The following is a 15,280-nucleotide window of genomic DNA, read 5'->3' on the forward strand; positions in this document are numbered from 1 at the left end:
GTTGATCTGTCTAATGTTGACAGTGGAGTGTTGAAGTCTCCCATTATTATTGTATGGGAGTCTAAGTCTCTTTGTAAGTCTCTAAGGACTTGCTTTATGAATCTGGGTGCTCCTGTATTGGGTGCATATATATTTAGGATAGTTAGCTCTTCCTGTTGAATTGATCCCTTTACCATTATGTAATGGCCTTCTTTGTCTCTTTTGATCTTTGATGGTTTAAAGTCTGTTTTATCAGAGACTAGGATTGCAACCCCTGCTTTTTTTTGTTCTCCATTTGCTTGGTAAATCTTCCTCCATCCCTTTATTTTGAGCCTATGTATGTCTCTGCGTGTGAGATGGGTCTCCTGAATACAGCAGACTGATGGGTCTTGACTCTTTATCCAGTTTGCCAGTCTGTGTCTCTTAATTGGAGCATTTAGTCCATTTACATTTAAGGTTAAGATTGTTATGTGTGAACTTGATCCTGCCATTATGATATTAACTGGTTATTTTGCTTGTTAGTTGATGCAGTTTCTTCCTAGCCTCGATGGTCTTTACATTTTGGCATGTTTTTGCAATGGCTGGTACCGGTTGTTCCTTTCCATGTTGAGTGCTTCCTTCAGGGTCTCTTGTAAGGCAGGCCTAGTGGTGACAAAATCTCTAAGCATTTGCTTATCTGTAAAGGATTTTATTTCTCCTTCACTTATGAAACTTAGTTTGGCTGGATATGAAATTCTGGGTTGAAAATTCTTTTCTTTAAGAATGTTGAATATTGGCCCCCACTCTCTTCTGGCTTGGAGAGTTTCTGCCGAGAGATCTGCTGTGAGTCTGATGGGCTTCCCTTTGTGGGTAACCCGACCTTTCTCTCTGGCTGCCCTTAGGATTTTTTCCTTCATTTCAACTTTGGTGAATCTGGCAATTATGTGTCTTGGAGTTGCTCTTCTCGAGGAGTATCTTTGTGGCGTTCTCTGTATTTCCTGGATTTGAATGTTGGCCTGCCCTACTAGGTTGGGGAAGTTCTCCTGGATGATATCCTGAAGAGTGTTTTCCAACTTGGTTCCATTTTCCCCCTCACTTTCAGGCACCCCAATCAGACGTAGATTTGGTCTTTTTACATAATCCCATACTTCTTGCAGGCTTTGTTCATTTCTTTTTCTTCTTTTTTCTTTTGGTTTCTCTTCTCGCTTCATTTCATTCATTTGATCCTCAATCGCTGATACTCTTTCTTCCAGTTGATCGAGTCGGTTACTGAAGCTTGTGCATTTGTCACGTATTTCTCGTGTCATGGTTTTCATCTCTTTCATTTCGTTTAGGACCTTCTCTGCATTAATTACTCTAGCCGTCAATTCTTCCACTTTTTTTTCAAGATTAGTTTCTTTGCGCTGGGTACGTAATTCCTCCTTTAGCTCTGAGAAATTTGATGGACTGAAGCCTTCTTCTCTCATCTCGTCAAAGTCATTCTCCGTCCAGCTTTGATCCGTTGCTGGCGATGAGCTGCGCTCCTTTGCCAGGGGAGATGCGCTCTTATTTTTTGAATTTCCAGCTTTTCTGCCCTGCTTTTTCCCCATCTTTGTGGTTTTATCTGCCTCTGGTCTTTGATGATGGTGATGTACTGATGGGGTTTTGGTGTAGGTGTCCTTCCTGTTTGATAGTTTTCCTTCTAACAGTCAGGACCCTCAGCTGTAGGTCTGTTGGAGATTGCTTGAGGTCCACTCCAGACCCTGTTTGCCTGGGTATCAGCAGCAGAGGCTGCAGAAGATAGAATATTTCTGAACAGCGAGTGTACCTGTCTGATTCTTGCTTTGGAAGCTTCCTCTCAGGGGTGTACTCCACCCTGTGAGGTGTGTGGTGTCAGACTGCCCCTAGTGGGGGATGTCTCCCAGTTAGGCTACTCAGGGGTCAGGGACCCACTTGAGCAGGCAGTCTGTCCGTTCTCAGATCTCAACCTCCGTGTTGGGAGATCCACTGCTCTCTTCAAAGCTGTCAGACAGAGTCGTTTGCATCTGCAGAGGTTTCTGCTGCTTTTTTGTTGTTGTTGTTGTTGTTGTGTAGCTGTGCCCTGTCCCCAGAGGTGGAGTCTACAGAGACAGGCAGGTTTCCTTGAGCTGCTGTGAGCTCCACCCAGTTCGAGCTTCCCAGAAGCTTTGTTTACCTACTTAAGCCTCAGCAATGGCGGGCGCCCCTCCCCCAGCCTCGCTGCTGCCTTGCCGGTAGATCACAGACTGCTGTGCTAGCAATGAGGGAGGCTCCGTGGGCGTGGGACCCTCCCGGCCAGGTGTGGGATATGATCTCCTGGTGTGCCTGTTTGCTTAAAGCGCAATATTGGGGTGGGAGTTACCCGATTTTCCAGGTGTTGTGTGTCTCAGTTCCCCTGGCTAGGAAAAGGGATTCCCTTCCCCCTTGCGCTTCCCAGGTGAGGCGATGCCTCGCCCTGCTTCAGCTCTCGCTGGTCGGGCTGCAGCAGCTGACCAGCACCGATCGTCCGGCACTCCCCAGTGAGATGAACCCAGTACCTCAGTTGAAAATGCAGAAATCACCGGTCTTCTGTGTCGCTCGCGCTGGGAGTTGGAGACTGGAGCTGTTCCTATTCGGCCATCTTGCTCCGCCCCCCCCGAAAATATCTGTATTCTAACCTGCCCAACTACGGTTACTTCCTCTGTAACTCCTTCCTATCCCTGTAAATTAAGTTAATTCAGCAAAGAAGTTAACAGGAAGGAAGAGAGAGAGAGAAGTGAGAGAGGGAGACACGGATGAAGGAGAGGGAGGAAGAAAGAGAAAGAAAGAATGAAAGAGGAAAAAGGAAAGAGGAAGGAAGGAAGGAAGGAAGGAAGGAAAGAGAAGGGGAAGGGGAAGGGAGGGGAGGGGAGGGGAGAGGAGGGGGGAGGAGAGGGGAGGGAAGGGGGAGGGGAGAGGAGGGAGGGAGAAAGAGAGAGAAGAAAGAAAGAAGGAAGGAAGGAAGGAAAGAAAGAAAGAAAAGAAAGAAAGAGGAAGAAAAGAGAGAGAAAAAGAGTATTAGTTTGTTTTCATGCTGCTGTTAAAGACACACCTGAGACTAGGTAATTTATACAGGAAACAGAGTTTAAGGGATTTACAGTTCAACGTGGCTGGGGAGGCCTCACAATCATGGTGGAAGGCAAGGAGGAGTAAGACATGTCTTACATGAATGACAGCAGGCAAAAAGAGATCTTGTATAGGGAAACTGTGCCTTATAAAGCCATCAGATCTCATGAGACTTATTCACTGTAATGAGAACAGCATGAGAAAGACCTGCCTCCATGACTTAATTGCTTCCTGCTGGGTCCAACCCACAACATGTAGGAATTCAAGATGAGATTTGGGTGAGGACACAGCCAAACCATGAAAGAAAGAGAAAGCAAGAAAGTAAGAGAGACAGGGAGGGAGGGAGGGAGGGAAGGAAGGAAGGAAAAGAGGAAGGAAGGAAAGAAAAGAAGGAAGGAAGGAAAAGAGGAAGGAAGGGGAAGAAAGAAAGAAAAAGAAAGAAGGAAAAGAAAGAAAGAAACAAAGAAAGAAAGAAGAAAGAAAGAGAGAGAGAGAAAGAAAAGAGAGGGAGGGAGGGAGGAAGGAAGGAAGGAAGGAAAGAAGGAAGGAAGGAAGGAAGGAAGGAAGGAAGGAAGGAAGGAAGGAAGGAAGGAAGGAAGGAAGGAAGGAAGGGGCGTGGTGGCTCTGCCTGCAATCCCACCACTTTGGGAGGCTGAGGCACGCAGATCACAAGGTCAAGGGATCGAGACCATCCTGGCCAACATGGTGAAACCCCGTCTTTACTAAAAATACAAAAATTAGCTGGGTGTGTTGGTAGGTGCCTGTAATCTCAGCTACTTGAAAGGCTAAGGCAGGAGAATCGCTTGAACCCAGGAGGCAGAGGTTGCAGTGAGCCAAGATCATGCCACTGCATTCCAGCCTGGTGACAAAGTGAGACTCCATCAAAAAAGAAGAAAGAAAAAGAAAGAAAGAGAGAGAGAGAGAGGGATAGAAGGAGAGAGGGAGAGAGGAAGGGAGGAAGGGAAAGGAAGGGAGAAAGGGAGAAAGAAAGTCTGCCATCATAATCCTCCAGCACATTTCTTTGTGTAGGGCAAATCCATGTTTATTTATTTATAAACTAGCAACTAGGGATTAAAATTTTAGCTACTTCCTTTTTTAACAACTGAATCACTAGGGGTACAGGATTTCATTTAACTTGGTCTCAGTTTTGTGAAATGCAGAAAGACGATTTTGGAAAAAAACTAATATGAGCATTTTTTTAAAGTGTCTAGATTGCTACTTAAAAAGTAAAGGGTAACAGTTAAATGGGGCATGAGCTCCTGAAACTGTTTGATTTAAATAAAGTGAAGAGCAACAAGAAATGGGTTTTGGGTTCAATTTGTGGCCTGGAAAAAAAAAAAGGATTATGGCCAAACTATCAATGGGCACCAATCTGTCTCACTTTTTCAGACCATTTGAAATGGTCATAGGTCATAAAATAAATTATTGTTATTTTTAAAAGGGAATTATCGCCAGGCACAGTGGCTAGTGCCTGTAATTCCAGCAATTTGAGAGGCCGAGGCAGGCAGATCACCTGAGATCAGGAGTTCGTGACCAGTCTGGCCAACTAGGTGAAACCCTGACTCTACTAAAAATACAAAAATTAGCCTGGCATGGTGGCACAATCCTAGCTACCAGGGAGGCTGAGGCAGGAGAATCTACTGAGGCAGATTGGATGTTTGATAGGCAGGCACACCCAGCACAGTTTTAACAAGCAATTTATCCCCTACTGCGCAGGTCCCTCCCCAGGTTCCTTATAGGCTGAGGTGACAATTTTCCTGGACGTCACCTATTGATTGTTGGATAGGGTCTTTAGATGTTTTTTTTTTTTTTTTTTTTTTTTTTTTTTTTAAAGTTTGTTTTGCTGCATTTTGTGGCAGCCTACAATACATTGCAATCCTACTTAACTAGAGGGCTCTTCAAGTATTTGACTTATGACCTAAGTAGCTGGGCAGGCTGATAAGCTCAGACAAAGCAAGCTATTTTGCAAACTAGTAAACTTCCATTTTAGACTAAACTTTTTTGGTTTGGGTGAGGGCAACTAAGGCTGACAAGCAGGCTTTGGCTATCTAAGCAGAGGCCTAGTATATCCTGTTTTTTCTGTAGTTTGCTGACCTAAGCTGATTGAAGGCACTTTGTTTTGGTAATGGACCATTGTATATATTATTTCCTTCAATTCCCTCTTTTTCTTTTTACCCCTATTAGTCCCATGTCCACGTTTATTTTTGTGTCCTTTGGTTCTTACATTTATTAGGCACTCCTTTAGGGATATCTATTGAGTTAACATAAATGTTGGGATTAAACGAATTTGTTAGATTTCTCCAGCTTTGGTAGCCATGTGGATTTTTGGGGATCTTATGGAATGTCAAGGTGAATGGAATGGCCAATTGAACTAAGGCACAAGTCCCTGTCCAGTTGGACAGTAACAGGTCATAGAGGCTCCTCTTCCCACAAAACCACCAGACATAAGCCTGGGGTATATGAAGAACCAAGTAGTTGCCTTTGTTCGACTCACCAGCAACGTTTAGGATGTGGGTACAAGTTGAGAGTTTTCCCACGGGCCTACTGAACTTTGCCCCCTGCCTTAAGAGGCAAGAGGAGTGGTTCATATTCCCTGTGGAGGACAAGGGTATGGCTTCACAAGGCGGGAAAGAGCAATAATAGACTTTTGCAGGTTTTATTTCCCCGTGCATCCCTGTCCTGTTATAGAGCCAACATGCAACGTATTCCTTTGGGATGGGTATCCCATTCTAGGGGAAATAGAACAACCTGTGTCTGAGTCTGCCCAGCAGAGCATGCCTAACAGTTGCTTCTAACAAGAGCTAGTACAGAAAATTTGACCCATTTAACCCAGGCATTTACATACTCATATCCAGTCTTAATTTCTAAAGTTTGCCTCAAGTTAGGTACCTTAATTATTTTTACTGTCTTAGGGCCATTGTATGGTGGGTTAAAGAAGTAGTGGGACTGGGAGTTACAGTAATCTTGGTAGGCTTGGGGTGGAGTTGGTAACCACTCTAAAAGCTACCTGTTCCACAGGATTCCTTCCTGAGATATCCATTCCTAATACATAACTCCAAGGTTCCTGGTCTAGAGTAGCTGGGTTGTTTACGATAATTAATACAGGATTGCATTCTAAATTTCTACAGTTAGGTGCCATGCGGCCCTCATATTTGATTCTTTAAGGGTTTGTTTTTGGATACTGAGTGGTCCACCAGACCTGATTCCAGCTAGCACAGGGCTTTTCTGAGAGGGTCCAACGTCTGTTTTAGGATGTAGATATTTGTTTGCTCATGACAACTGCCTTTAGTTCCCTAAATTCCCATAAGGTAAGACTTGACAGGCATTGAATTTTATAGTTTGGAGTGGGTGGAGGTCTTGGTTATATTGACTATTAGTTTGATTGGATATTCCCTACTTTCCACCCCTAGTACGGGGCCCTATCCAATACTTAGGTCTGCTTTCACACCTTGTGTTAGGATTCATCCTAACCATATTTACCCCCAGTGACAGAGCCTGCTCCTAGCTTCCTCAGCTTTTCCTTAGAGTAAGCATTAAGGGTTCCTTAGCTGATTTATACACTCTCCATTTACCCTTTTCCCTTCCTTCTGGGGGTTCTTTTACCAGTCTCTTGACCCAAGGGTCATGTGTCCACCCCCGTTCAGCTGTTCATGCGGCTGTTTCAGTGATTAGGAGCACTTGATGGGGACCTTCCCAGTTTGGGTGGAGCTTATCGCCAGGCTGGAAATGGTAAGCTTGAACTTAAGAGGTGGGGTTTGAGTTAGAAATTCTTTTAACCTAAGGGATGACAAGGTGGAGGATATGGCCAGTATATTATTTCTTCAAAATTGCTTTTTGATTTTCATAGTAGGAAGGCCGGTAGTCCTGCCTAAATACAGGAATGCTTTGAAATGGCCTTAACCCAGGAGGTCTTCCTTTGGTAGTCTGTTTTCTAACTACCTTTTTGTTTATTCTCTGGCAGGTTACTCAATCCCCACACACTTGTTTAGCAAGGGTATAAATCTCTATACATTCATAGTTCTTGACTATTGCATCACACATGGCCTGGGGACCCCAGTGACTGGCCTTATGCAGTATGGACATTAGTTCTCTTATTATGGGTTTGCTTATTATTTTCTTCCATTAGGGAGCACCCACATCCCTTCCTCAGTTTGAGTGGCCCCTATCTTGCCCAGCTTTTCCTCCTCCTCTTTAGAAAATTGGAGTTTTAATACCACCTTAGGGATGTTTGGAATTAGGTTAAACAATTTAACTTTTTCCTGCAGGGAGGCTTGCTTAGCAGCTTTATCCACAAGCCTATTTCCTACAGTTTCTATAGTGTTTTCTTTTTGATGGCCATTTACATGAACAGTGGCTATCTCTGCTGGAAGCAAGAGGCTTTTTCAAAACTTGTTTGACCAGTTTCCCATGTACCAATTCTTTTAACCTGCTATTTATTAGGCCCTGCTTTGTCCAGATTTTTCCAAAGGTGCGAATTACTCCACAGGCATACTTGGAATTAGTATATATAGTGTCTTCTTGGCCTTCTAGGAGCTTTAGGGCCTGGTTAAGGGCATATAATTTACAGGTTTGGGCTGACCAGTTATTGGGTAATTTACCTTTTTTACATAAGGATTGTTTGTTTTGATTAATGACAGCATCATCATTGTGTTTTTTACCATCTATCACTTGGGATGACCCAGCCCCAAACTGCCTGATTCTGTTATGTAGCGGAGTTTCTTTAAGGTTTGATCTAACTTTAGTTTGAGATTCTATGATATTTTAAAAGTTATGGTTTGGTGCCTTTCTATTCTCCTCTCCTTTCCATAAGAAACTGGCTGGATTTAGGTTAGGCATCTCCCCAGGGCCCACTGACCCCAGGAGGAATTTGGGGAGGCAAGAGACTGACCAGCTGGCCTAGCCCTGCTGGGTCTGACTCTGAGCCAAGAACTGCTGGTTTGAAGAGCTGCCAGCCTGTAGCGCCTTCCCTGATGGGCACTCTTATCAGCAAAGGCATCCCTGGCTCCGCCCTCCCTTCCTTTTTCTTTGCTTCAAAGGCACCATCCATCTTCCTGGCAGACCAAGAGCTGCACTGTTTGTATTCCATGCCATCCCTGCTGGTGACCCAGCAACTACAAAGGGTCTCCGGTTTGTCCAGTTAAGGGAGGGGACTCAGTGGCTTTTCCTCCTCTTCAGCTGCAAGGATCCTCCCCCAGCACAGCCTGGCTCTGGGATACAGAACTTCCATACATCCCACCTCAAAGCATCTTGGCAGACTTCTCCCCAGCAGATCTCTCTCTACTTCAGGGATTGCAAACCGGGAATTTCTGCTCAGTTGGCAAGACTCCTTGCCCGGGAGGATGCTGTCTCTCCCAATTGGTCACAGCTGCCCTTCTAATCACTCCCCTCTCTTCCCCAGTAAACAAAATATTCATGATCGACATTATCTTAGTCGAAGTATAAAAACTAAGCCCTAAACATTGATCTAGCTGCTTTGCTAATCTGAGGGAATTTCAAGAGTGGCCTCATTTTATTTTTAAAATTCCTAACCTCGGTACTTGCTAGAGGTATATTCACAAATCCAATTCCTCATGGGGACTTCTCTAAGAGGCCACCTGTTAGACATCTGCTGTTTAGAAGGAATAGGGAAATTCTTAATGTTCTTCTTACATTATTCTAATTCTTTCCTCAAATTTGGATAAGGATTTACGGAAGCATTGGGTTTAGCTCCTTCACGAGCCCTGTATTTCTCTTCCTTTGGCCATCCTGTTGCCCCTTGATCTTCCTGTCCCCTACTTTGTGAGATGTATGAGGGGATTCTAGGGCTTTTCATTGGATGAGGGCACTTTACTATGCTCTTTTCTTCCTTTCTAAGGGGGAACATGGGAGGTAATTCACTAATCCAACAAAGCATAACTCATCTCCTCTTGTGAGAATGGGGTTTTATTATTCACATAGAGAATTAAAGCTTGGCACACCTCGTCTGAGCCAAACTTAAGCTAAAAGACTGAAGGCTGACAAATGGGCTCTTTGGGCCAGATAAAACAGCAATACTTTATTATCTTTTGTTTTTCCTTGTCCCTGGTTTGAGGATTATCCTTTCAAACCTGCAACATTCTCCCCAGTGGTCTATCTGGGAGAATGTCACAAGGGGTCTTTTTAGTTCCCTCTTTCTTTGGTTCCCTAGGCCTAGAATTTCTGGTTCCCATTTTCAGTTAGTTGCCGTATCTGAGCTTTACCCTCTGTACCTAACTCCCTTACTGGAGATTTCTTGCACACCTCTATGTACTCAACCTCCCTGACTGGAGGTTTCTTGCACATCCTGAGTCCTCCAAAAATGTCCAACTGCCGAGGCAGTACATACGGTCCAATTTTCCTACCTTGGCTCATGCATGAGGTTGCCTGGTTACTGTAGTGCCTGCTTTTCTCCCTGTGTCACTTCCGTTGTCTCCTGAATAATGGTTTCGGGTTTGTCTATGGCTTTTGAGGGGAGCCGGGACTTTCAGAGAGAGCAGGCCACATAAACCAAGTGGGACTCATCTCCCCTCTCAGTCAGAGCTTCACTCCACACAGGCACAAAGATCACCGTATGGGCCATCAGGTTGTGAAAAACAAACTCACCTATCCAAACCCAAAAATGGACTCTGAGACCAGAGAACAGCCAAAGTGAGACTTTAATGATGGTCTTGTGAGATTGGGTGTTTAATAGCACACCTAGCACAGTTTTAACAATCAATTTATCCCCTACTGCTCAGGTCCCTCCCCCAATTCCTTATAGGCTGAGTACTACGGGGTTACAATTTTCTCAGACATCGCCTATTGATGGTCGGGTAGGGGCTTCAGATGTTTTTTGGGGGGGAATGTCTTGCTGCATTCCATTGCAGCCCACAATGCATTGCAATCTTAGTTAGCTCAGGGGCTTTTCAAGTATTTGACTTATGACCTAAGTAGCTGGGCAGGCTGATGAGAACAGACAAAGGGAGCTATTTTGCAGGTTGGTAAACTTTCATTTTAGACTAAACTTCTTTGGTTCACGTGAGGGCAACTAAGGCTGACAAGCAGGCATTGGCTATCCAAGCAGGGCCTAATATATCCTGTTTTTTCTGTAGTTTGCTGACCTAAGCCAATTTAAGGCATTTTGTCTTGGAAATGGACCTCACTTAGTCACAGACAATATTTAATGTAAACCAGTGAAAGACCATGATTTTGTGTGCAGATGATCTAAAAGCTTTGACAGTTTTGAATTGAGATTCCCTTGCAGAGAATTTTATTGAAGGGTTATGCCTACTGAGGTGAACATATAGGTCTGGAAGCCAGAAGTCATAACATCTGAAGGGACAACTTTTTATTTTTACCAATAAGTCATATCTATATTATTTTAGTACCTACTGCTTAAAAGAAGGGGCAGCTAAAAGCTACCAATATATAGATAAAAAGACAGGAGAGAGAGAGAGAGAGAGAGAGAGAAAGGTTTTGGGAGGAAGGGTGTCTTTTTTTGGGTTTGTGTTTTGGCAAGCTAGTGCTAAAATCAAATGTGAAAGCAATTCAGTTAAAACTGTTGAGCATTACTCTGGTGAGTACTAAATACAATACATGTGGTTCTTGCCATGAATACAAGTGATTTATATTGATTTTTTTCAACAGCTCCAAAGAATAATGAACTCTTTCTAGTGTCGTGTGGACTTCTCTGTTTCTATTTATTTTACATAGGTCTTCACATGTTCTGCTGTGTCTGGCAATATGTGTTGATGGGTTGATTTATTCATCTTGTTTTCCAGTTTGTAATGACAGCTTTTAAATTAAGATACAGTTTTAAAGGGTGGTAAATAAATGGGTAAGGAAGCCCCAGTAGACAGAAATGATGTTATTCAAGATCCCAGCATGAAAACCCCTCCCTGGGCTGTTCTGCAAAACCAGTATGAATAATCTTTGAAATTTCCTCACATCCTGTTTCACCTAGGCTAAAAGGTAATTTAATGGAATGATTCCACAAATGGAATAGCCTTAATATTCCCAACTGGCATCCATGAAAAGTAAAAATCTCCATGGCTTCAACTAAAATGTCATCAGATAATTAGTGAATACTGACAGGCTAAAAATTTACTCACCGTTTGGTACAGGGAAGTGTTTTGTTTTGTTTTGTTTGTTTGTTTGAAACAGAATCTTGTGCTATGGCCCAGACTGGAGTGCAGTGGCACAATCTCGGCTCACTGCAACCTCCTCCTCCTGGGTTCAAGCAATTCTCCTTCATCAGCCTCCTGAGTAGCTGGGATTACAGGCACGCGCCACCATGACCGGCTAATTTTTGTGTTTTTAATAGAGACGGGGCTTCACCATGTTGGCCAACCTGGTCTCAAACTCATGACCTCAGGCTAACCACCTGATTTGGCCTGACGAAGTGCTGGGATTACAGGCGTGAGCCACCGTGCCCAGTGAAGAAAGTTTCTCTCGCCCAGGTTGGAGTGCGGTGGCGCGATCTCGGCTCACCGCAAGCTCCATCTCTCGAGTTCATGCCATTCTCCTCCCTCAGCACTACAGGCGCCCGCCACCACGCCCAGCTAATTTTGTTGTATTTTCAGTGGAGACGGGGTTTCACCGTGTTAGCCAGGATGGTCTCGTTCTCCTGACCTCGTGATCCGCCTCCTCGGCTTCCCAAACGGCTGGGATTACAGGGGTGAACCACCGCGCCCGGCCATTTTTAATAATTTTTTTTCCCATTTGACATAGTTTTGTTTTCTTGAGTGTGCCTTTCCAGAATGGCTTTAACAGTAGCTCAGGCTTCTGGGAATGAGGTTTAGAAAGTAAGATGACTCGGAAATGCAAGCCATCAAATAGAGAGAGAGAAAAGTCTCTAAGAGTACTCTGGTGAAGAGTGTATATTTTATCTCCTAAGAAGTCATTTCTGGGAGAGTGCAAAAATAATAATACATATTAATTAATTAATTAATAAAACAAAAAGTATTTCTACAAACCCCAAGAGGAAACCTCTCGTTACCTTTTTATGTCATTTTGGTGATGACCTAGTTTAAAATTCAAAGGAGATAAAAGCACAGTGATGCTTTCTTTTTCCTTGTCTCTTGCTTTTTTGCACCTCCTATTCCCCTCGTGCTTTCTAAAGCCTCTTTCATGGCTGACTCCTGCAATTTTACCATTTTGTCTCAGCAGTCCTGTCCCTTTCCTTATTTTCCATAGATACCTTCTTTGTAATACAAACATGTTTTGTTGTTCATATTTGCATTAGGGGTTCTACCATTTTAACAATATCCACAGGATTCTCCTGCTTTTTTATTTTTTGTCATTTATAGTTCTTGAAGAGCTTTTTTACTTACCCCAGAGGATAATCTACCACTTGTATTACTTCTGACAGATGAGGATTTTAAATCTTTGCTTATTGTTTGCCTTAGTTTTACGTGTAGTTGGTCCCCACAGCCCTAGATGCAATCTCTTGTGTTTTCACTTATGCAGATGTCTGTAATGAAAGGAAACACTTGGGAACACCGCAGAGAAAACACAGCTATTCTACTATAACCAGAGCCACAGTGTTAAATGATCTCCAGCAAAAAATAAAAATAAAATAAAACAGAAGGCAAATTGAAAGAAGTGAAAGGTTTGCATTGTAATTCAGAAGAACTAAACAGATGAGGCATTTTATAAGGCCATGCACACACCAGCATAAATACTGAAGTAGTCCCCATAACACTCATACTCTGGAATGACTTGTACATTTTCTTTTTGTGAATATGCTTCAGTCTATAATCTCATAATATAATAGGGATAAGAGTTCTAACAACCTTTTTATCTTGACATATTGGTGAGTGTTACATTAAACAAGAAGAATTTCAGTTTTTTTGATTAAATAGACAAAAATGATATTATGCTGAAGAGTTACACAAAATATTTTCAGCATCCCAAAGCCACTTAAAAGGGATGGATTCAGCTGTGCATAGTGGCTCACGCCTGTAATCCCAGCACTCTGGGAGGCTGAGGTGGGTGGATCACCTGAGGTGAGGAGTTCAAGACCAGCCTGATCAACATGGAGAAACCCTGTCTCTACCGAAAAGACAAAATTTGCTGGATGTGGTGGCGCATGCCTGTAATTCCAGCTACTTAGGAGGCTGAGGCAGGAGAATCTCTTGGACCTGAGAGGTGAAGGCTGCAGTAAGCCGAGATTACACCATTGCACTCCAGCCTGGGCAACAAGAGCACGTCTCAAGAAAAAAAAATATGTCGGGGTGGGGGATGGATTCATGCAATTGTCATCACAAATGCTGTAGAAATTCATTGACTTTTTTGTTTTGTAGGTTAGACAGAACTGACAGTGATCTACTGAATCACTTTCAAAGCCAAAATCTAGTGCTTTCACTTTGCAGTATTACCAGAATAAACCGGTCACCATCATCCTGTATATAAAATTTTCTCATCTAACGTATAATTCCCTTTTTTCAAATATTGAAACATGTATATAGTTTCATTATACATGTAAACGTGTAAAAATAAGGAACATGTAAATAGTTCCATTATTTCAGAGGCCAAACATTTGAACAATTTACATAAAATTACTCTTCTACATGTATCCTTCTAAAATTAATCTTTAAAGTGGCCTATGGAGTTTGTTTTCTTGAAATTTCTGAGTTACAAACATATTCAATGTTTCTTTTTGGGGTCTTTGTTTATTGTCATATAGCAATGTAAATTATTTAAGAATGAAATAGTGGTTAGGTAGAATCATGAATACGTGTAAATAAAACCAGCTACTGCTACTCATTAAATGTACTGTTCTGTCAAGAAACAACCACGACATCACATTTATTAAAAGTAATGATAATACTTAGACAATTAGTAAGGTCTGGACTGTTTTCAGATACTTTGAAACCCACAGATAACCATCTGAAAGGAAATCTGGGAAAAACTGAAATTTAAAATACATGCTTAAAAATCTAATACGAAAAATGAAAAAACAGCATTTTGAAATATAAATTCTAACATGACAATTGAAATTATTTTAACTCTTTAATATTAATCATTTTGTGCTCAGAAATATTTGAAGGGTAATATTCTAAATGACATTTATTGCTGTTAATACATTAACATTATTGTTATATCTTAAACATGTTTATCAAAAAATTTCTAATCCAAAAATTCAACACCAATGTTGCCCTTGAGGGACATTACTTCTAATCATACTTACATAATGTAGCCTTAGGAATTATTTTTCCAGCGAACTAAAAACCAGTGTGGGCCCTAAACCATGAGGCAAGTGTATAAATCCTGCCTACAAAAAGAAAACGGTTTGCAGCTAACTGGTAGACAAATCAATGAGTCCCTTGATCCATGTAGATATGAACCATGAACAAATGATGCAATGAGAAAAAGGACTTTCTCAGTTAGTTGTTGGTGTATTTTGTGACGAAGCAAAAATAACATTTAGACGAAAGAAGATTTAAGATGAAATGTGTGGAACTGATCTCATCCCCACAGGCCTGGCTCGACTTTAAGAGACTTTGTGTGTAAATGCATATGTTTTCTTTTGTCTGTGGTGATTCTTAAAGGGTTTGTGAATAAGTGATTTTCTCTCACCAGTAGACTTGGATTAAGTGAAACATTAAGGAAATAAATTTGTCTCCACTGAAAAGACAAGTTTCTAACTATTTTGTAAAATCTCATCTAAATGAATAGAGTTTCACTTTGGTGAAGAGGTTTATTCTTAGAAAGAACTCCCAATTATTTACACTCCAATTCTGTAAAAAAAAAAAAAAAAAGTACTTTCTATGTGCTTAACAAATAGTAAATGTTTGATGAATACTGTTGAATTTGATAAACAAATACAAAATTCAACGTTGTTACATAGAATAGAGTTTAGTTAGTGTTAACAATAAATGAAAGAAAACAATGGAAAATGAAGCAAACTTTCTAGATTAAGGAAATGTATAATTGCATTTAATCTGGAATAATGTACAGAAAGTCAGAAAATATATAAAAAATTGCAGTGGTTGCATCTTAAAGAGATTACAAACTGTGAATATTTAGACTTACAAAAATCAATTACTAATATTATGAAACAAATCTGTACTTTAAACATAATATATTAAAAATATCTCATAAAAGTTCTTCCAATATTTCATTAACATGTTTTTTCATGAAGTGTTAATTACACTGAAGAGGAGCAAAAATGGAGGGAGCAATAATAAAGCAATTCTACCATATTAGAATTGATTAAAAATCAATAATGTAATAGATTAAACACCTCTTAAATGGTAATATA

This window comes from Theropithecus gelada, chromosome 17, assembly GCF_003255815.1.
Source record: "Theropithecus gelada isolate Dixy chromosome 17, Tgel_1.0, whole genome shotgun sequence".
Lineage (NCBI taxonomy): Eukaryota > Metazoa > Chordata > Mammalia > Primates > Cercopithecidae > Theropithecus > Theropithecus gelada.